The 25,170-nt window shown below is 45.2% G+C and overlaps 1 protein-coding gene across 1 annotated transcript in view; it reads right to left on the minus strand.

Moving 5' to 3' along the window:
* Egfr (epidermal growth factor receptor) overlaps positions 1 to 25,170 on the minus strand; it is a 397,002-nt gene that overhangs the window by 196,550 nt on the left and 175,282 nt on the right. The window lies entirely within an intron of this gene.

A 25,170-nucleotide genomic window follows, 5' to 3' on the forward strand; every position in this document is an offset into this window, starting at 1 on the left:
GGAAGCGTACTGGTGGGAGAATGCCAGTAAATTCTCCCATTATCAAGTCCCCTTGAAGTCTTTTCGTTTTATTATCCATAAATTAATTGCGAGGGTGTTGGCGACTCAAGGCTGGCAGATTCAATCTCAGCCTCTTTCCTCCCACGTCTATACTTTGGGATTCATCTTACATCCTCATTTCCTATTTTCCTTTCTCCATTAATCTGAATTATTTTCAACACGGAGATCTGTTGTCAGATTTATTTTCCTATTTCTCTTCATCAGGTTCTATCCCTCGACGTAACCATGAGAACCTGTCTGTTTACATCGTCGAAAGTCGCCCTATAAGGATCTCGATCTATACGTCAACAGCACAGGACACTCGGGACCTCTGACCCTAAATATCACCAGAACTGGACAATCAGGACACGCCTCTAAACTCCACCAGTACTGGACAATCAGGACCTCTGACCCTATACATCAATAGTGTTGGATCCACAATCAGGACACGCTTCTAATCACCGATACTTGACAATCAGGACTTTAGACTCCAAAGATCGTCCTCACTGTACACTGAGATTGCACCTACAATAGTACTCACCATTCAGATGTATGCACCCTCTGGTACACTGATTATCTATAGGTCTTATTTTTTTCCTGAAATACTGATGAACTTCAACTTTAGTTGCACTCTAAGATCGCCTTAGACTGACCTCATCTTCACGTTAAGTCAAGACGTTCTGTGGCCTCTGTGATTTACAGAACCACAGTCTCCTGCCGTAGAATCACCATAGTGCCCAGAGACCCATGGTAGTCCCTGTGGTGCTTAGTAAATCCGTAAATGTAACTTCGACGCTCAGGAAACGGTAGCGGAGGTGGTCATGAAGAGATCCATAGATTTTTTCTCTCCCACTCGCACACAACTCATTAACTCATCTATATCATGAAGAGCAAAGTGAAGAAGCCTACACGTACCCAAGGGCCTCCCACTTCTACCTCCTCCTTGTCCTAAAGCCTACTCTCCAATGCTCTGTCCTCAACCTTCCTTCCTGGAAACAGTTCCCTACTTCCTCAAGACGACAACGTTACCTATTCCCTCGGCACAAATGCGTATATCCAATATAAATAAGTCGGAACATCATCCATTTGCGTATTCCATCGATAAAACGCAAAGACACACACAAACACGCACTCCAAACAAGCCCTAACAAAAACAGTTCTTGTCATATCCAACAACCTGGTGGGGTAGGTGACCCACGAAGACTTTACTAGGTTTTCACCTGCACATCTGTAGGAGGGGAGAGAAGAGGAGGAGGAGGTGAGGAGAGGAGGGGGACGTCTGTCCTCACACTACGAACTGAAGCCATGTCAATAGAAAGGACAAACACTCGAGGGCACAACGAGGCTCTCTGCCAATAGAAACTCTTCAGCCGCTGGCTATGACTTGAATCTGGTCCTCGTGTGACACTTCGCTTGTATACAAGACGACCGACCATCTTGTCCAATTGACTGAACGGGATCAAGTCGGCAACGAAGAGGAGAATATGACAAAAGACAAGGATACGAACGACCTTGAATAATAGAACCCTGGTGTCGATATAAACGGCAATTGATCAGTAAAAAGCCAAGGTGAGGAAACGACACCTATATTTTTTGGGGGTGATCACGGTACGTTTTTGAGGGAATACCAAGATGATAAGTTAGTGACATGAGCCTTACACCACCACCACCAACAACTGTCAAAATATACCCATATATAAGCTGTGAGATGGCCAGGCTTACTGGACGCTTACACACCCTCGTTGGGTTGTCTTTCGGGTCTCCGGGAAGACGACATGTCTGTCTGTGGTGAAAACTTGGAGTCAATGTTATGGTGAGACATCTCGCTGGCGATCACTTTCGCTGGCGATCACTTTCGCTGACGATCGCTCTCGCTGGCTATCATCCACGATGGTTATGAACATAACAATATTCTTCGTTGCTTAATATCCTTTGTCACAAGCACCGTTTTCTGTTTTACAAGCCACCCACTGTACCAATGAGCCTCGACACTCCAAAAGTTTCCATTAAAATTCTAGGATAAATGCAATATATACATAAATACAGACTGCTAATAGTTTCTAAATTAACGCACAGTTTTCTACTACTTAATGGAATGTGACTGAAATCTTATGAAATACCTTAACTCGTCGTCTCTGCTAACGAAAAGAAAATGTGTGGTAAGTTCACGCCACAATTCACCAAGCGCTCCCGGCGAGCGCTGGGGGATGGTAACCTCAACGAACCAGTAGATAGCTATCTCGTAACTGTTAATCTCGGTGGCGCCCTTAACCATATCAACTTCCTGTATAGATGAATCTACGCGTTGGAAGTTCACATTCATGTATCTGTCAGCAACACATTCACTCTAGGACCTTGGCATTCGACCTGGTCGATGCAAATCGGTCGTGAGACAGTGATTCGAACGCGGATTCGAACACTGTCAATCCCTGAACCGTCTATAATGGTCAAATTTGAACTCTGTCAATCTTGGGACCGTCTATAATTGTCATATCACCCGTGTAGTGAAGAAATGAGGCTTGTTTTGAGACGCGCTCTGAGCTATCTGTCACAAACGGACTTGTGGAGATACGTTGAGAAGGATGACACAGCCAACACACCAGCACCATTATTATCCTCCTCAAATTCACCTTCCATGGGCGAAAATAAGGAGAGATAATGATGCTACATTGACGTCCTGCATACTGCTGTGGTCCTCTGGAGAGTCACAGGGAATGACGGCTAGAGGGAGGCTGGCTGTGTGGGGTGCTTGTGGTTTTGTGGTGGGGGGGAGGTGTGTGACACGGAAGGTCTGTTGTGAACACAGGTTGTGTTCAAGGGGATGGTTGATTACGGCTCCTGCAGGAGTTTATATACTCTCTGGTGGAGGGGAGGGAGCAGTCATGCACGCTCAAACGTAGGTGCAGAGAGAGAGAGAGAGAGAGAGAGAGAGAGAGAGAGAGAGAGAGAGAGAGAGAGAGAGAGAGAGAGAGAGAGAGAGAGAGAGACTCACTCACTCACTCAAAGTAAAAACCCTCAGATATCTTGAGAAGACCCTCAGGGAACCTTAAGCCTCGGACCAAGTGTCAAACAGACACCTTATCCACGAAGCGGGTCGTCCCCCAGGCCAGCTTTTGACACGTCGGGCCCGGCATGACATTGCCACACCTGACGCCTCTGGTTCCTTACCTGACCTCACAGCTTAGACGTCCCCTGACGAGGAGGAAGATGAAGTCGTGTTCCCCTTCCTTCCCTCCACTCCGAGACGTCGTGTTCCTTCCTTCCCTCCACTCCGAGACGTCGTGTTCCTTCCTTCCCTCCACTCCGAGACGTCGTGTTCCCTCCTTCCCTCCACTACAACACTGTTTTCCTTTCTCTACACCCACAGGTCGTGTTCCCTTCCCTTCACTCCGAGACGTCGTGTTCCCTCCTTCCCTCCACTACAACACTGTTTTCCTTTCTCTACACCCACAGGTCGTGTTCCCTTCCCTTCACTCCGAGACGTCGTGTTCCCTCATTCCCTCTACTTTGACGTCGTATTCCCTTCCCTACATTCAAGCACCGTGTTCCCTTCCTTCCACTCTGACGTCACGTTTCCTTCCCTCCACTCTAACGTCGCGTTCCCTTCCCTCCACTTCGACGTCGTGCTCCTTCTTTCCCTTCACTCTGACGTCATGTTCCCTCCTTCCCTCCACTCCGACATCGTGTTGCCTTCCCTCCACTCTGAGACGTCGTGTTCCCTTCCCTCCACTCCGACGTCGTGTTCCTTTCCCTCCACTCTGACGTCATGTTCCCTCCTTCCCTCCACTTTGACGTCGTGTTCCCTTCCCTCCACCCAATCGTCATGTTCTCACGAGCGACAATTAGCCAATCAACACACCCTCCTCCCTTCTTCATCATCCAATCCGACCATCTGCCTTTCACCAAACCCCCAAGCAAAATAATCACTCGTTAATCCGAAGTTTTCCTCAGTAACAGATGTCAGCAACAGAGACTGTGAATTATAGGGTTTGAGGAGACAGATGGGTTAACAACCCCTGGTTGTTGTCATGAGGAGGTGTTACAGCTCGGTTCACAACCCTGGTTGTTAAAAAGATGAGGGGGACCTGCTAGGTTGACAATTCTGCTTGTTTTCAATACGAGAAGACGGCTTGATTAACAATATCCTAGTTGTTATGAAGATGAGGAAATAGCTAGGTTATAATCCTTGGTTGTTAAAAAGATGAAGGGACAGCTATGTTAACCATCCTGGTTGTTATAAAGATAAGGAGACAGCTCCATTAACAACCTCTAGTTGTTATATGAAACAGGTATATTAAAAAACCATGGCTGTTATAAAGATGAGGAGAAAGATTGGTTAACAACCTCTGGTCGTTGTAAATATTAGGAAACAGCTAAGTTAACAACCCTGGTTGTTATGAAGAAGCAGAGGCAGGTAGATTAACAACCCTTACTGTTATAAAGATAAAAAGAGAGACAGCTCCTCCGTTAACAACCTCTAGTTGCAATAAATATGAAACAGATATGTCAACAACCCTAGCTGTTATAGAGATAAAACGAAGTCAACAACTCTGGGTTGTTATGAAGATGATACGTCACCATTACCACAGCCTGGAGAGGCCTAGCACTACAACCGTGAGCTCACCGCACTACAACAACCGTGAGCTCACCGCTCTACAACAACCGTGAGCTCACCGCACTACAACAACCGTGAGCTCACCGCACTACAACAACCGTGAGCTCACCGCACTACAACAACCGTGAGCTCACCGCACTACAACAACCGTGAGCTCACCGCACTACAACAACCGTGAGCTCACCGCACTACAACAACCGTGAGCTCACCGCACTACAACAACCGTGAGCTCACCAGACATAAGGTCTGCCTAGCTAGCTCTCCAGCCTGTGGCAGCAGCAGCAGTAGGAGCGACCTGGCCCACCCCAGCAACCTGTTAGGCTCCCGAGGGTCACCGTCGTCTTTTTTCTCTGTATCACATTCAGCCTCAGTAATGTTCAGTCAGTCGCTGAGTGAGGATATTCTCGAGTTGTGTGGGATCCCAACCCCGTAAGGAGGAGGAGAGGAGTAAGGAGGGCCCATCAGCGGCAGCCAGTGAGGTAGAGTGTTGAACCCCAGACGCAAATGCCTCACTGCGTGGAAGGTCAGAGGGTCGTATTTGTTTGTGTATGTTCATCAGATCGCGAGGCGATGCCTCATCCCCAGACGTAGTGGTTCTACAGTAAACCCACCAGTCAAAAATCTACCTGTCTGGTGTGCCCAAACCTATCACCCACCTGCCCGACTTAATCTATCACCCACCTGCCCACCTTAATCTATCACCCACCTGCCCACCTTAATCTATCACCCACCTGCCCACCTTAACCTATCACCTAAATGCCGACCATCCATCCACCCACCCTAACCTCCAATCCATCCGCCCACCCAAACCTACCATCCACCTGCCCACCCAAACCTACCCACTCACCTCAATTTCCCCTAATCACCCCCGTCCCATTTATCCTCCCTCATCTCTCTGGGTCTTCCCTTGTCCCACGTCAACGGCGGCAGCAGGACACACACACACGACATATATATGATAAGACCGACACCTTCTCCGTTGTTCACCTCCACCAAGCATGGTCCCCCATCACAAATCGAGTGGTCCCAAACACCACTACTTAAGAGTATCAATAAAGGCCACAGGTAAAGGGATATACCAACGGTCATATGGGAGAAAGAGATGTATCGAAACGCCATCACCTTTCGAACTTCTTGAGAGTCCAACACTAACCCCCAAACCCCCAAGCAGGACCGTACGAGAAGAGGCTGGCACACACGAGACGGTGGTGACAAACCAGTCTGGGTCCGTTATCCTGCTTATCAGATCCGAGAGCACGGGAGGACGAGTCCTGACGCCACGCTGCCAACTCACACACAGGCAGGCAAGCACGCCTGGTCCGTCCCACACCACCACCACCAATAACAACCGAATAAATAAGCAACATAAGACCTAAGAAGAAGAGGAAGAAGAATCAGGAGGAGGAGGAGGAGGAGGAGGAGGAGGAGGAGGAGGAGGAGGAGGAGGAGGAGGAGGAAGAATCAGGAGGAGGAGGAGGAGGAGGAGGAGTACGCCACAATCAGGGGGTACCTGTCACCACCGCCCGCTGAATCCCTTGAGCACGACGGTACGATGATCTTCAAGCACCCTATGACGATCCATAAGAACCACGTTGCCATCCTTGAGCAAGACGGTTCGATCCCTAAGCACGACGCTACGACGCTTGAGTATGATTCCCTGGGCCTCTGACTTAACCCAAACGTAAGACAAACATAACTCACGAGTCGTTACGTCGTGCTCAAGGACCGTACCGTCAATAAAGTCACACCGACGCGGGACTGGAAGATGCTGGAACATTGGTCTTCAGCACCAGCGGAGCCGCTGACACGGATGAAGCCGTCGAGTAGAAGTATCTCATGAATAAGTGAAGTCTGCGGATGGGATAAAAGAAAGAGAGAACCGAGTCTGATAGAGCTCGGTGTACGAGCTGGAATAAACGAGTACATGGATACAAGAGGACAGATGTGAAGATAACCACGAACACTGTGAGTGTGTGACAGTAAATGTGTATCAGATTGAGAGTCGATCTACACGTTGGGGTAAGGAGACAGTCCATGTGGGACTAATGAGAATGTGTGAATCTGATGGACTTCGGCTGGAATGATCTTTCTGTGTAGAAGGACAGAATTTCCAAGAGCCAACCCGCTGGAAACCTGGAGGATACTGACGGAGCAGAAATGCTGTGGAGGAGACGAGAAAACGAAGTCGGTGTGGAGAAATAGGGGGTAACATGGAGGAAAATATGGAGAAGAAAGATGGCTCAAGAAATCCCCTACTGATGGTGTGATAAATACGGCGAGTGATGCCACCACACGAGTCTCCCCTGGAGGTATATACAGACGCTGGTCCTCACGCCTGAACCAACCTAGGATTCGTCTTAAGTCACCCAGTCTATAATAGCGACCATCTCTTTGTTTCCATTTAGATTATGGCTCGTCCCTCTCTTGTAACCAGAGTTCACCCTCACATTTCTGCATCTCACATACGCGTTCCAAGGTCTGTGTACCAACCTATCTATAAGTTCACTGTTTTATAACGATTTTAACCTCTTTAGAGCTTTTTCATTTTTCGATCTACACTGGTCGCTTATTTCAAGCTTATTTCAACCAGTTATAAAAAGGATTCAATAGCATGTAGATCCTGTGTACAGACAGCGGCGTTCAGCCTCTTACGACCACCTGCGTAAAGCGATCACTTCCCCACTAGTGGCAATTTTCCCTATAATGCTCATTGCTGAGGAAGATAAATTTCAATACATGGAGTTCACTTCCTTTACATGTCTGTTCCTTGTGACAGTTCTTTCCACACAATCGTCTCCAGATACTCTCGTACGGCAAAGATCTCCAGTCGGGAATGGCCCTCCCTGGAGGGCTGGTGTCTACGACCTACTGACATGGAGGAGGATGTATAAGATGGTTATGGCCATCACCTCAACACTCCTACGTCAGGAGGGTTCTGAGTACTTCCCTGGGGATGCGGTGGCTGATGCTGTAGCAATGGCCAAGGCCTGTGTCAACCACTAGATTTAAAAAACAAAAAAAAAAATGTCAATCACCACCACTACGACATCTGAATATATCAGGATGACAGAGAGAGAGAGAGAGAGAGAGAGAGAGAGAGAGAGAGAGAGAGAGAGAGAGAGATGAGAGAGAAGAGAGAGAGAGGCTTCCTCTCCCACTCTCTAATAGAGACGTTCACGGCAGGCGAGCACCATCCCTGCCCAGGGCCGCCGCCCTTCCCCCCTGCCACCAGGAGGGAGACTATGCAGGAATGGCTGCTATGCCGCCACACACACACGAACACCCAGCCACATACACTACAAATGGCAAATAAACACATGCTTAGCGCTGGCTCAGGTACCGCTGGTGGCGTTTATGCTGAGTACCTCTCCGTGGTACCAGATGCTGCGCCCCGGCTTATAAGGAAGGTGGGATTCGACGCCGAGTTCAGTGGGTGGGTATTTAAGGACGATCATTTGTTCTTAGGACACATACACACTGTTTTATCGCCAGAACGGCTGTGTGGATCACATTGCCAGAACGGCTGTGTGGATCACATTGCCAGAACGGCTGTGTGGATCACATTGCCAGAACGGCTGTGTGGATCACATTGCCCGGATGTGTCTCAATGGAGAAGGTAGATATATATATATATATATATATATATATATATATATATATATATATATATATATATATATATATATATATATATATATAGGCATATATGTGCTGACGAGGGTTCATACATACGCATGCACATGAGGATATGTGCATACACACAATAAACCACATACACACACACAAGCGAACACACACATCAACACGTATTATTATTATTATTATTATTATTATTATTATTATTATTATTATTATCATTATTATTATTATTATCGTTATTATTATTATTATCATTATTATTATCAATATTATTATTATTATTATTATTATTATTATTATTATTATTATTATTATCATTATTATTATTATTATTATTATTATTATCATTATCATCATTAGTAGTAGTAGTAGTAGTAGTAGTAGTAGTAGTAGTAGTAGTAGTAGTAGTAGTAGTAGTGGTAGTAGTAGTCGCAAAGAAAGTTTAAGAAATTGGGTTCCACCAGTGTAGAACCTCCTCCCTGGACAGCACAAATAGGTAATAACACACACACACACAACCTAAACATACACGCAGAGATTAAAATCATTCAAAGGAACATATTCACAACTGCTGTGTTACGAAACAGACGCAGCTGTAAACTGTACCATATGGCCGACAAAAACCTGGCCTGTGAATGTGACTTTCACCTATATGGCACACACACACACACACACACACACACACACACACACACACACGCACACACGCACACACACGGTGACGTCACTACCACCTTCATCGACTTGCCACTCTCACATGGAGGGTGACGTCACTCATCTATGTGTCACTCGCATACCTATGACGTCACTCAATTTGTGACAAAGTCGGACACAGAGCTTGACTGCCTCCCCTTCTCCTGACACTTACCTTACCTTACCTTACCTTACGTACACCTTACGATGGTTCCGGAGGTCTTCTACCCCCACAGCTGGGTCTGGCACCTTACCTTACCTTACGTATACCTTACGATGGTTTCGGAGGTCTTCTACCCACCACAGCTGGGTCTGGGACCTTACCTTACCTTACGTATACCTTACGATGGTTCCGGAGGTCTTCTACCCCCACAGCTGGATCTGGCACCTTACCTTACCTTACGTATACCTTACGATGGTTTCGGAGGTCTTCTACCCACCACAGCTGGGTCTGGGACCTTACCTTACCTTACGTATACCTTACGATGGGGAGGTCTTCTACCCCCACAGCTGGGTCTGGGACCTTACCTTACCTTACGTATACCTTACGATGGTTTCGGAGGTCTTCTACCCACCACAGCTGGGTCTGGGACCTTACCTTACCTTACGTATACCTTACGATGGGGAGGTCTTCTACCCCCACAGCTGGGTCTGGGACCTTACCTTACCTTACGTATACCTTACGATGGTTTCGGAGGTCTTCTACCCACCACAGCTGGGTCTGGGACCTTACCTTACCTTACGTATACCTTACGATGGTTTCGGAGGTCTTCTACCCACCACAGCTGGGTCTGGGACCATACCTTACCTTACGTATACCTTACGATGGTTTCGGAGGTCTTCTACCCACCACAGCTGGGTCTGGGACCTTACCTTACTTTACGTATACCTTACGATGGTTTCGGAGGTCTTCTACCCACCACAGCTGGGTCTGGGACCTTACCTTACCTTACGTATACCTTACGATGGTTTCGGAAGTCTTCTACCCCCACAAGTGGGTTTGTTGTTGATGAATGTTACAAGAACATTTATGAAACGTCTTCCTTCTATCCTCTTCGGTAAAGACTCCCTCTCCTAACCTCGCAACGTCACACTCAGGCAAGCCACTGTATGTCACATGATCACTCCTCCGCACCTGGCAACCCAAGCTTTGATGGGCCGTTGTGTTGTCTACTTTCTTTCCCTTCATCGCCAAGCTTTAGAGCTCTTTCACCTTCGTCGCCAAGCTTCAGAGCTCTTTCACCTTCATCGCCAAGCTTTAGAGCTCTTTCACCTTCGTCGCCAAGTTTCAGAGCTCTTTCCCCTCATCACCAAGCTTTAGAGCTCTTTCACCTTCGTCGCCAAGCTTTAGAGCTCTTTCACCTTCATCGCCAAGCTTTAGAGCTCTTTCCCTTCATCGCCAAGCTTTAGAGCTCTTTCCCTTCATCGCCAAGCTTTAGAGCTCTTTCACCTTCGTCGCCAAGCTTTAGAGCTCTTTCACCTTCATCGCCAAGCTTTAGAGCTCTTTCACCTTCATCGCCAAGCTTTAGAGCTCTTTCACCTTCATCGCCAAGCTTTAGAGCTCTTTCACCTTCATCGCCAAGCTTTAGAGCTCTTTCACCTTCATCGCCAAGCTTTAGAGCTCTTTCACCTTCTCACACGTCCCTCCCCCAGCAGCAACGACCAGACTCCCCCACCCCCTTTTTTTTTTTTTCAAAAGAGCAGATTTTTCCCACCTCCTCCAAAACTCTTAAATTATGTTGCTTAATATCTACTTTCTCCACTTATTATCTTTTTATATCTGTCAATACTTCATTCCAGGCGTCCGTGAGGACTTTTGAGCGTGACCGGAGCCTTCGACGTGATAAAGGGCACAGGTCGTCCATTTCCCGTGTGTGTGTGTGTGTGTGTGTGTGTGTGTGTGTGTGTGTGTGTGTGTGTGTGTGTGTGGTGCACGGGGCTGGGCTAGGTGGGTGGGTGGCCAGCCAGAACCACCCACACCTGCCCTGTAATGCTCATAATACCTTCCATAATCCCTCCACACCACAGAGACTCCTGCTGGGGGGGTGGCGCGTGGTGGTGGCTAGCCCACCAGCCAGTCAGTCTCTCGGCCACCCACGCCAGCTCAGGGGGTCTCCACACACACACACACACACACACACACACACACACACACACACACACACACACACCTCGGCAGGTGTTGTGGTGGTGTCCAGGCTCGAAATTCCAGGGAATCCTGGACCATAACACCGAGCAGGTATATTGGGGGACTTGGAGTTCAAGTTCGGGTTCAGGGCTGCGTGGAATGTGGCTCCTCCGGGGACCCGAACGCCGAACGCGAGTTACACTGAACGCCGAGAACACACACACATGAATTACTTTAAAAGTAATCCTCTTGGACAAGTTACTTTAAACGTAATCATCTTTGACGAATTACTTTAAACGTAATCATCTTGACGAATTACTTTAAACGTAATCATCTTTGACGAATTACTTTAAACGTAATCATCGTGAATTACTTTAAACGTAATCCTCTTGACGAATTACTTTAAACGTAATCATCTTGACGAATTACTTTAAATGTAATCATCTTGACGAATTACTTTAAACGTAATTATCTTGAATTACTTTAAACGTAATCATCTTTGACGAATTACTTTAAACGTAATCATCTTGAGGAATTACTTTAAACGTAATCATCTTGACGAATTACTTTAAACGTAATTATCTTGAATTACTTTAAACGTAATCATCTTTGACGAATTACTTTAAACGTAATTATCTTGAATTACTTTAAACGTAATCACTTTGGCAAATTATTTTCTTTTCTCTACCTTTGATAGTCAGTTTGAGGGTGAAAAAACTTAATTAGAATTGCTCCACTAATCTAAAAATCAGTGAAAAATCCTGAAGGTGACCTAAAAATCAGTGAAAAATCCTGAAGGTGACGTGAAAGTCAGTGAAAAATCCTGAAGATGACGTGAAAGTCAGTGAAAAATCCTGAAGGTGACGTGAAAGTCAGTGAAAAATCCTGAAGGTGACGATAAAGTCACTGAAAAATCCTGAAGGTGACGTGAAAGTCAGTGAAAAATCCTGAAGGTGGCGTGAAAGTCAGTGAAAAATCCTGAAGGTGACGTGAAAGTCAGTGAAAAATCCTGAAGGTGGCGTGAAAGTCAGTGAAAAATCCTGAAGGTGACGTGAAAGTCAGTGAAAAATCCTGAAGGTGACGCCCCCCCCCGAGAGCAGTGGTTTGTGGTGGCGGTGACGTGGTCGGCCGGCAGTGGGATATATATATATATACGAGGTAAAGTAGTCCATGGGCGGCGGGCAGCGTGACGCCCCGGTCACGGACCAGCGGTTCGATGCGGGGAGGAGGAGGAGGAGGAGGAGGAGGAGGAGGAGGAGAGGAGGAGGAGGAGGAGGAGGAGGAGGAGCTGCTGCTGCCGCCTCGGGTTGCTGGTGTGGTCAGGTCAGCCCACCGCCACACACACACACACACACACACACCCTAACCCACCTTAGTAACTACACACACACACACCTACCCTAACCCACCCTAGTAACTACACACACACACACACACACACACACACACACACACACATCTTACGTCACCATGATATTATCTTACATCACAATGATATTTGAAGCTTGTCGTAACCTTTACTTTGAAGATAAGCCACATTCCTCACCTACATTTGATCAACCAGGCTCTCTCAGGCCGCAGAATGCAGACCCACGTAACCAGCTTGACTGGCCCGCCACACTCAATAGATAATTTGCCTTCAAGTTCTTGAATTAGTTCCACTGGATAGTCCCCGATGTTCCTTGTACTCCCCTCTGGCCTCCTCACTACCTCCTTCGACCGTAATTTCTGTGGCTTATAGTTTTTGTTTTACATATCTCATTTTACAGAGTTCTAAAACATAGTAAGTGATCTCTTTTTCTATTTTTACAACACCAGAGTGAATCTCACTCCAAGTAGTGGCTACTGACAATGGCTTGCTTGAAGTATTCAAGAGTTGAATCTGGAACACTTGAGGCGAGAGGTGTGAAGAGAAAGACCATGGCATCGACTATCATTCCCGTTGGAACACTTGATCCAATACTACCTTTTGAAAATCATGTGTACCTCAGGCACAACAATACTAGACGACAGTACAAAATGTCCAGGGCCTCGATATAGTTCTCTCTCTCTCTCTCTCTCTCTCTCTCTCTCTCTCTCTCTCTCTCTCTCTCTCTACACACACACACATTACTGGAAACACCATGAGGAGGAACTTGGCTCCCAAGAGCCTGAGTTATCAGTGGAGCTGCGTGGTCCTGGACGCGACTATGGAGATCGAGACATATCCTCCAAGATCGAGGATAGGTTAGGCACATTTTCACTCTTCCTCCTCTCATCCTCTTAGATTTTCGCTCCTCCACCACTTTCTTCCCCTAGTCTCTCTCTCTCTCTCTCTCTCTCTCTCTCTCTCTCTCTCTCTCTCTCTCTCTCTCTCTCTCTCTCAAAACCACATAACTAAGGACACTACGGCAATGGCCACCCTCACTTCCCAAAGGTTTTCTCCTTTAAGAAAAAAAAACTTCCTCGTCACGACACATCAGAGCAGCGTGCCCATCATCGGTGGCAGCAGCACCACCTCCACCTCCACTTCTAACGTCGACACCCCCTGCGTTTGTCGTCTGACCCACAGAAGACTCCCGGTGGCTAGATGGCTTCATTTATCCATATGTCCGGATGCCAGCTCCCCAGGGCGATATACATGAAAATAAAAGCACCACCGCCTCTAGACGTGGCCGATATAAAGGAGAAAGCAAAGTGCAAATGCTTACCAGAGGGTATTATATACACACACACACACCGTCTGAAACGAATATCTTCCCTCATCCAAGGCTGTTATTAAGAAAGCTTAGTAAATTAAGAATTAAGGAAGAAAAAAAAAAGGGCCATAAAAGCGCACGATAAAAAGGCTTTTATGTCCAGCCATTGTAGATGATTTACGCACGACAGTAGACACGGGGAGATCTGGAATGGCGGGCGACCCACTCCTTAACTCTCCACAGACAACACCTCTGTTCCTCCTTCTCAACCTATACTTCGGCGGGTCGTCTGATTCCAGTATCCACAAATGTTCTATTGAACAGACAGTCACTGGCCACATCTATGTGTATAAGGCACCACAGATTCATATTCAGCATACTTAAAAGCATCTATCCTGAAATTGTTAAGAAAATCCATTTTTTGAAAAAAAAAAAGGAAAAAGAAAAATTCCAAGGATTTTGCTCGTATTTTCAACCTCTTCAGATTTTAATGAAAATCCGGGTATAGATATATTTTACATGCTGATTAAGTATTTCGAGTCAAATGACTGCATTTCGTATTATTAAGTCTTTAATTATCCCTTAGATTAATCATATTAATATGCTAATTACTCAGACTAATTACACGAATTTTTAGGTTTTCACCACAGATTAGTATTCACCAAACCTTAAAGCATCTATCCTGAAATTCTCAAAAAAAATCCATTTTTCTTAATAAAAAGAAAAATCCTTTTGCATTTTGTCTTGGCATTTTGCATTCTGCTCAGATTTTGAACTTCTTCAGATTTTAATGAAATCTGGGTATAGATGTTATCTTATATGCTTATTAAGTATGTCGAGTCAAATGTCTACATTTGCCATTATTAACGCCTTTAATCAACACTTAGATTAATTATGTTAATATGCTAATTACTCGACTAATTACATGAAATTTTAGGTTTTGACCACAGATTCATATTCAGCATACCTATGAACATCTATCCTGAAATTCTCAAGAAAATCCATTTTTTGAAAAAAATAAAAAAATCCAAAGCATTTGAAAATGCCTTGGCATTTTGCATTTTGCTCAGATATTCAAATTCTTCAGATTTTAAGGAAAATCTGGGTATGGATGTTATTTTACATGCTGATTAAGTATATCAGGTCAAATAACTGCATTTCGTATTATTAAAGCCTTTAATTACGCCTTAGATGAATTACAATAATACTGAAATGCTAATTACTCGATTAATTACAGGAATTTTTAGGTTTTGACCATAGATTCGTATTCAGCATACCTAAAAGCATCTATCCTTTAATTCACAAGAAAATCCATTTTTTGAAAAAAATCAAGAAAAATCCAAGGCATTTTTCCTTGGCATTTTGCATTTTGATCAGATTTTCAAATTCTTCAGATTTTAATAAAAATCTGGGTACAGATGTTATTTTACATGCTGATATTAAGTATTTCGAATCAAATGACTGCATTTCGTATTATTAAGCCTTTAATTACGCCTTAGATTAATTACAATAATATTGAAATGCTAATTACTCGATTAATTACAGGAATTTTTAGGTTTTGACCATAGATTCGTATTCAGCATACCTAAAAGCATCTATCCTTTAATTCACAAGAAAATCCATTTTTTGAAAAAAATCAAGAAAAATCCAAGGCATTTTTCCTTGGCATTTTGCATTTTGCTCAGATTTTCAAATTCTTCAGATTTTAATAAAAATCTGGGTATAGATGTTATTTTACATGCTGATATTAAGTATTTCGAATCAAATGACTGCATTTCGTATTATTAAGCCTAAAGGCTTAATAATACGAAATGCAGTCATTACCCCTTAGATTAATTACAATAATATCAATAAGCTAATCACTCGACTAATTACACGATTTTTTAGGTTTTGACCACAGATTCGTATTTATCGTAAATAAAAGCATCAGCTTCTTCATATTTTAATGAAAATCTGGATATAGATGCTATTTTACATGCTGATTAAATATTTCGAGTCAAATGACTACATTTCGTATCATTAATCCTTTAAGTACCCCTTAGATTAATCACAATATCAATATGCAAATTACTTGACTAATTACACGAAATTTTTAGGTTTTGACCACATATTCATATATATATATATATATATATATATATATATATATATATATATATATATATATATATTCCTATGAGTCCACGGTGAAAATCTTGATCACACGCAAAATTGTGATCCTTTCCAATATATATATATATATATATATATATATATATATATATATATATATATATATATATATATATATATACATATATATATATATGATGGTTATCCAGGCAAATCTGGATGGACCAAGGGCCGCTAGTTAAATGGTGGTCATAATGTATATGGGGGTCTTAAAAAATCCTTTATAAGAGAAGTTAACGTCAATGTAAAACCTTTTTACTCTCCCATAAGGAAGGATCCCCCGGCCATTGAATGCACTTCGACGGACTTTTACGGTCATAATTCCAAGTTAAATTTCTCTCGTGTACGTCACTTCAAAACTTACCGCTCTTTTGTGACGTCGGAGAGACATGCGCGAAATTCCTGCGCAAAGAAGGAATGGCATTACCTCTACTAAGGGGGAAGGGGGACACGAGAGGTTTCCAGTAATCTCCTGGAATCACTGGGGATATATACCACGTCTCTCCCTCCTGGAACCTGGCAGAGTATGGCAAGAGCTTTAGCACTACCAGCCAACGTATCCTGCTGCTGTTTGGAGAGCCTGTGCTATCTCCAACCATCTGTCATCAAACCACCTACTCCAAAATGAATGAAATTCAGTAAAATCCATGGAAGGTGATATTATACCTTCTGCTACCTCTCATAGCAGAGTTGAACACACTTGACGTATGTACGCGCGCGCAAACAGCCACTCATAAAACTGGTACCCAACCACATACGCTAATACATAGCAATGTACAACTATGTATAACTACATATTTACTTAGGTTTGGATATGGACATACCCATCAACACCCATGGAGTAAGAGGATATATAAATCGTATAAATCAACTATATAAACACAATGGGAACATATGCATAGTCCAAAGAAGCCATATGTAAATGGAGACACAACATATACATATGTATAGATGACCTCCCCTCATGTCTATATCTATATTACTTACGGCTATAAGGCGTCACCAGGTATAAGGCTATCTATTCTATAGAATAAATAATTCACTCTTATCCATCATGGCATTCATACGTGTGTGTGTGTGTGTGTGTGTGTGTGTATATATATATATATATATATATATATATATATATATATATATATATATATATATATATATACATATAAAGATATCCACACGAGACCATGTGCAACACTTTACATAGAGATAACCAAGAAAGTATATGCTTACTGATGAAGGAGGGGAGAGAGAGAGAGAGAAGAGAGAGAGAGAGAGAGAGAGAGAGAGAGAGAGAGAGAGAGAGAGAGAGAGAGAGAGAGATCCCTGTCCACGGCCCAACGCCTCGGATGGCCCGACCTCCATGACCATCTTCAACGGTGCATATAGCAACAAGCAGCATCGAGGAATCGGTGCAAATAACCTCCTGTGGCCGCAGTCAAGTCTCTCTCTCTCTCTCTCTCTCTCTCTCTCTCTCTCTCTCTCTCTCTCTCTCTCTCTCTCTCTCTCTCTCTCTCACTGGAACGATATACTCCTCGGCTCTCCCACAGACACAAAGGGATAAACGAAATGCCCTTTATCTTCGGGCAGGCAGGTCGAGGTCGAAGTCAATCCATTCATCTTCGTCGAGTAATGTCGATAAAAATGCTTTTTTTCTCTTTTTTTCTTTTTTTCGGTTTATCTTCTGTTTGTATGTAAGCCCGCCCGCCCCCCGGTGTAAACAGTCCACCTTCGTCAGGTATTGTGGGAGAAGGTTTATTTTCGTCTTTTTCTTCGGCATTGAGTAAGCAGTGAGAGAAGGTGGAGGACCTATCTGCAGAAGGCGGTGAAGGGATGAGGGTCGGTATAGCGCGGAGGGGCGCTCCAGCAGCGGTATAGCTCCGAGGCAACAGTGACTGATGACACGCGAAGAATAAGTCATTCAAAATAAAATTGCAATAATTGATTAATTAATTAATTAATTAAATACATAATAATAATAATAATAACAATAAGAGGCTCTTAAGTGAAAGGATCCAACAGAAAACGAAGTAACCCTCTCAAAATAATAATAATAATAATAATAATAATAATAATAATAATAATAAAAGCATTATTGATAATAATAATAATAATAATAATAATAATAATAATAATAATAATAATAATAATAGCAGCTCTCACGTGAAGAGATCCAACAGAAAACGACATTTCACCACTCATGACGCCCGCGTACTTCCCTCAGAAACGCTTAGAAAGAGGACGATACATTATATATATACTCAACTCCTCCCGTCCTTCCTCCCAAGCGTGTGTGTGTGTGTGTGTGTGTGTGTGTGTGTGTGTGTGTGTGTGTGTGTGTGGCTGGAGCGTTCCATATAACCAGACGAGCTAAAAAAAGATTCCGTAAAATTTCAGTCCGCGTTTTCTCTCGTCTCGTCAGGACGGACGTCACGCGTCCGTTACATCATTGTTCATACCACACCCTCGTTACGTTTATACCATACGGTTTTCGTCCTTATAGGCAGCAGGTGGATATTCGACCTTATAAAGGTGTTTTAACATCCTCCTGCCGCAGGGGTAGGGCGCCACAAGCGACTATATGTAGTGGGATAAACTGGGGTCTGGACCACACTTCAGTTTGCCCAGCGAAAACACATCTTAACAGCGGACGTCCAACGGCTCAGCGACCACACGCTGCACCTCAGCCAGCATCACACATACACACACACACCCTACACTCACACATACACACACACCCTACGCTCACACACACACCCTACACTCACACACACACACACACACACACCCTACGCTCACACACACACACCCTACGCTCTCACACACACACCCTACACACACACACATACCCTACACTCACACACACACACACACACACACACACACACACATACCCTACACACACACACACCCTACGCTCTCTCTCTCTCTCTCACACACACACACACACACACACACACACACACACACCCTACGCTCTCTCTCTCTCACACACACACACACACCCTACACTCACACACACACCCTACACACACACACACCCTACGCTCTCTCTCTCACACACACACACACACACACACCCTACGCTCACACACACACCCTACACACACACACACACACACACCCTACACTCACACACACACACCCTACACACACACACATACACACACACCCTACACTCACACACACACACACACACACACACACACACACACACACACACACACACACACACATACTGTGAGCATTCCTGTGCGTCTGTCATCCTGTCTCTCTATATGTACCTCCCTCATATGCTGATCCAAAGTGTGGGAATATTTCACACCCCCTTGATCTTAAGTTCTTGCAGGATTACCAACACCACCTCCTAGTTTTGTAAATAGAGTAATACCTCATTTGTGTACTTTCAACCGAATTGGTTACCTCAATCCGATAGATTATTGTTTATTCATTTATTCCTCTTCACTTCCTTCCTTCCTCCCACACTCTACGGCTCCTCCCACACACTTTATGTCCCCCTCTCACATACTCTATACACCCCCACCTCCTTTTTCCCAGCCCTACTTTCTACATCCCCTTCACTTTATCTCAACCTCTTCCTAAACTCTACACCCCTCTACCCCACATGATACACACACTCTACAATATCTCCCTTTCACATAGTCTACAAACCCACCACTTCCCTTCCCCACATTCTACACCCTCCCCTTCCTAATCTACACACCCCTTTCCCACACTTCACACCTCCTTCACCACACTTTACACACATTCCACTTCCCTTCACCACACTTTACACACATACCACTTCCCTTCACCACACTCTACAACCATCACCACCCTCCCCCTACCCCGACCCACCTTTCTCCCTCACACCAAAAAGTCTAAAGCCACTTCTCTTCCCTCTCCTCCTCCTCCTCTTCTTCCTCCCAAATATTGAACACACCTTTCCCCTCCTCCTCCTCCCCCGCTCCACATCCCCCCCCCCCCTCCCCGGACTATCCCGACCCCAGAGCAGCCTGGCGTGACTGTGGCCGCCGCTGATGGAGCTAGTTCACTAGGGGTCTTCATTATCTTGCCGACAGAACGAGGAGGAATACCTCACACACACACACACACACACACACACACACACACACACACACACACACAAGCACACACTACGTGTTATATAACCTTGCAGTCCTTTCGCCCTTTCCCTCCTCGGGATCTTCACACCCCCGTCTACCGAAGGGAATCATCCCCTTTAGCTATTTTGCCCACCTCTCTCTCTCTCTCTCTCTCTCTCTCTCTCTCTCTCTCTCTCTCTCTCTCTCTCTCTCTCTCTCAGAGAGAGAGAGAGAGAGAGAGAGAGAGAGAGAGAGAGAGAGAGAGAGAGAGAGAGAGAGCGGTCTCATGCACGCACACCCAACCCCCGTGGCGAACTGACAGGCATAATCATTTACCGAACATGTAACTACACACATCCAGAGTGGAGGGGGAACACTGGGTTTCCCAAAGGGCAGCGTCAACAAGGGCGTCTGAACGAACGGCGGCGCAACGCCGGGTACGTGAGAGAGAGAGAGAGAGAGAGAGAGAGAGAGAGAGAGAGAGAGAGAGAGAGAGTAGAGAGTAGAGAGAGAGAGAGAGAGAGAGAGAGAGAGAGAGAGAGAGATGTTCTCCTCAGAGGTAAGTAGCGTATCTGGCAGGTCCAAATATGGCGGGCCCGGACGGCCCTCTCGTGCATACCTCCTCGCGCCCCTGAAAACACAGCCTCCTCCTCCTCCTCCTCCTCCTCCTCCCTCCTGGCTGCTTCGGGGTGGCCCGCCGAAGGCAGGCACCAGCAGCAGCAGCCGCAGGGAAGCAAGATGAAGGTGAGGAGAGGAGGTGGAGGAGTAGGAGGAGGAAGGAGATGATGGAGGGGCGGCAGGAGGATGGGAGGCCAAAGTGTGGGAGAAGAGACGAAGAGGTGCAAACACCTGGGGAGACGAAGGAAGAGGGACAATACACCAGGTCCCTCCAACGAAGGCGAGGGAGCGAGCGTGATCAGGACGATTCATGAGACTGAAAATGGTTGAGGCATGATGATAAATGCTGAGAAAATAGTGACGAAAACCAACATGGAGACTGAGAAATGAGGTGACGAGACAGGGCAATATGTATATATATTATATATATATATATATATATATATATATATATATATATATATATATATATATATATATATATATATATATATATCATTATTATTATTATTATTATCATTATTATCATTATACTTAGCCGCCGTCTCCCGCGTCAGCGAGGTAGCGCAAGGAAACAGACGAGGAATGGCCCAACCCACCTACATACACATGTATATATATAAACGCCCACACACACACATATACATTACAGCGTATACATACATATGGATACACAGACATATACATGTACATATCCATACTTGCTGCCTTCATCCATTCCCGTCGCCACCCCGCCACACACGAAATAGCATATTGGAAAGGATCACAATTTTGCGCGTGATCAAGATATTCCTATGAGTCCACGGGGAAAATGAAACACGATAAGTTCCCATGTGCACTTTCGTGTGATAATCACATCATCAGGGGAGACGAGAGAAATATAAGTCAGTTGATATACATCGATGAGACGAAGCTGGACGAAATAGTATATATATATATATATATATATATATATATATATATATAGAATATCTCAAGTAACAATACTGTCCAACTGGTGCTCTCTGGAAGGTGTAAATGTTGAAGAACAATAAAAACAAAAGATATAACGAGGAGGGTGGTAGAGGATGATAAAGAGTGAGGGAGGACAGCCAAGAGAAGTAAAGGAGGAGGAGCATGGAGGAGCTGGAGGCACGAGGGAGATGCAAATGGAGACGTCAAGCTGAGTGATGCGTGCGTCTTCGGGGTGGCCACGGACGCTCCCGACGAAGGGCAGATGGAGGCTGTCTGGGAAGGGAGGTAAGGAAGGGAGGGAGGGAAGGTGGAGACGATCCAGAAGGGGAGGAAGGTAGGTGGAGACTGTCTAAAGGGAGGAAGGGTATGTGGAGATTGTCTGGAGACAAGGAGGGTAGGTGGAGATTGTCTGGAGACAAGGAGGGTAGGTGGAGATTGTCTGGAGACATGGAGGGTAGGTAAAGATTGTCTGGAGACATGGAGGGTGGGTGGAGATTGTCTGGAGACAAGGAGGGTAGGTGGAGATTGTCTGGAGACAAGGAGGGTAGGTGGAGATTGTCTGGAGACAAGGAGGGTAGGTGGAGATTGTCTGGAGGGGAGGAAGGGTAAAAGATGCTCGTGTGTAGGGAACAGTCCATAGGTACAGTGAGTAAGGAAAGGACGGAGAAGGCATAGGAAAGGGGAAGGAAGGAGTACATATGAGAGAGAAGGGTCACTGATAGGCAGATAGAAGACGGCACAGGGAAAGGAGAGAGAGAGAGAGAGAGAGAGAGAGAGAGAGAGAGAGAGAGAGAGAGAGAGAGAGAGAGAGAGAGAGAGAGAGAGAGAGCGAGAGAGAGAGAGAGAGAGAGAGAGAGAGAGAGAGAGAGAGAGAGAGAGAGAGAGAGAGAGAGAGAGGACGAGGAGCTAGAGGGCGATGGAAAGAATAACAAGAGGCAGAATGGAGAGATGGTCCACCTGAAGGATTAACTGGATGACTATAGCTCTTGGACGCCACACAATGACTTGATTTATGACTTCAATTACTGGAAGAGCCTGAGGATCCAACGCACCTGGAAAGCAGGTCCACGAATTACGTCATATACCCATGGAAAACACTGGATTTTATCGCCTGAAATACATATATGAAAATAATTCACCTTTAGTCCCCATTATATATATATATATATATATATATATATATATATATATATATATATATATATATATATATATATATTCCTATGAGTCCACGGGGAAAATGAAACACGAAAAGTTCCCAATTGCACTTTCGTGTAATAATCACATCATCAGGGGAGACACAAGAGAGAAATATGTGATTGGACAATCACATGTTTACCAAATGGCGTCCTAGCTTCGTCTCTTCGATGTATATTAACTGACTGTTATATTTCTCTCTTGTATCTCCCCTGATGATGTGATTATTACACGAAAGTGCACTTGGGAACTTTTCGTGTTTCATTTTCCCCGTGGACTCATAGGAATCTATATCTTGATCATGCGCAAAATTGTCATCCTTTCCAATATATATATATATATATATATATATATATATATATATATATATATATATATATATATATATATATATATATATACAATTACAAGAGAAAGCGACTGGAGTAGAATGGAGGTCGTCATAAAATTAATTGGATCATCAAATAACAAGTGATATCCGACACACTGCCACCGCCACCACCAACAGTGGTTACTTAACCCCCGTACACCCACCTGCAGCAACAATCTACAGGAGTTACGAACCTACAACAAATGTTGTAGTAATAACACCGATCGTAAAATGCATACAACAGCAACACCCAGGTCATAACCTTCTTGTTTACAACAGGTCCCATGGTCGTGGATTGGTAGTGTGGTGGGTTAGTCCTGCGGTCCAAATGAAGACGTATAGCAAGTCAGGGGGGGGATCAGGTGGCGGTAGGTGGTGGTAGGTGGTGGTGGCAGGACCTGAGCTGTGGCGGTAGGTGGTGGTAGTGGAGGTGGCAGGATCTGAGGACGTGGCGGTAGGTGGTGGTGGTGGCAGGACCTGGGGCGTGGAAGTAGGGGGTGGTAGTGGTGGTCGCAAAACCTTAGGTGTACCCTCGACAGGTGGTAGTGGTAGTGGTGGTAGTGCCTGGGGCGTGGCAGTAGGTGATGGCAGGACCTAAGGTACCCCTGACAGGTAGTAGTGGTGGCGGTGGCAGTGCCTGAGGTGTGGCGGCAGGTGATGGCGGTGGCGCGCCACAGTGGTGACAGCAACAGTGACTCACTCACTGTTGTCCAGCCCGCCAGCGGCCCCCACACCTACCACACCACCACCTCCACACCTGCCACACTCACAAGGCCACGGGAGACAGTACATGTACATCCTTAGGGGGACTTCTGTGTTGCTTAACCTAGACTTCTATTATGGACCCAGACCAAAATGTGGGGGTAGAAGACCTCCGAAACCATCGTAAGGTATACGTAAGGTAAGGAAAGGTCCCAGACCCAGCTGTGGTGGGTAGAAGACCTCCGAAACCATCGTAAGGTATACGTAAGGTAAAGAAAGGTCCAAGACCCAGCTGTGGTGGGTAGAAGACCTCCGAAACCATCGTAAGGTATACGTAAGGTAAGGTAAGGACCCAGACCCAGCTGTGGGGGTAGAAGACCTCCGAAACCATCGTAAGGTATACGTAAAGTAAGGTAAGGTCCCAGACCTAGCTGTGGGGGTAGAAGACCTCCGCGGACGTCATACCGGTACAGAGCTTGTATAGGCGGCACAAGGTGAGCTGGTGCTTGTGGAAGAGAGAAAAGCAGGGGCTGCAGGTAAGAGAAGTTCAAGCGGAGGTGAAGTGGACGAGGTATTGTAAGGCGAGGTAAGGCACGTATCGGTAACAGGAAGGGAGGAGGCTGGCTGTAGATAAGAGACGCTGTGGTGGTGGTGGTAGCAGTGGTGGTGGTGGTGGTAGCAGTGGTAGCAGTGGTGGTGGTGGCGAGGCTTAATGAGTAGATGGTGTTGTAGCTGACCTTGTCCTGGGAGGGAGGAGGAGGACAGTGGTCCCTCATTAACACACACACACACACACACCCCTGGCAACTGGAACCGCCGCCACCGCCAGCGTTGTCACCAACTCTACTGGGGTAGTTAGTAGCTTGGCTGGGGTGGGGTAGTTTAGCTGGGGTGGGGTAGTTAGGTAGGGTGTGGGTAGTGTGGCATGGGTGAGGAGGAGGTAAGTAGTTAGGTAGGGATAAGGTAACTTGGCTCCATCAGCGGTTGCTTAATTAGGCTGGATGAAGCTACGCTCGGATTAGCTTGGGGAGTTGCTCAGCTACGTTAGCTCGGCTACGCTAAGCTATACATGTTCTACCACAACGTAGGTGTGGTTATAATCTGCTACAATGTAGCTGTGGATATCCTTCGATTTATTTAACTCTTCCCTACGGATTATATCTTGGTAATATCTTTTTTTTTTCTTCGCCTTATCTACGTATATATATATATATATATATATATATATATATATATATATATATATATATATATATATATATATA

Source organism: Panulirus ornatus, chromosome 63, assembly GCF_036320965.1.
Source record: "Panulirus ornatus isolate Po-2019 chromosome 63, ASM3632096v1, whole genome shotgun sequence".
Taxonomy (NCBI): domain Eukaryota; kingdom Metazoa; phylum Arthropoda; class Malacostraca; order Decapoda; family Palinuridae; genus Panulirus; species Panulirus ornatus.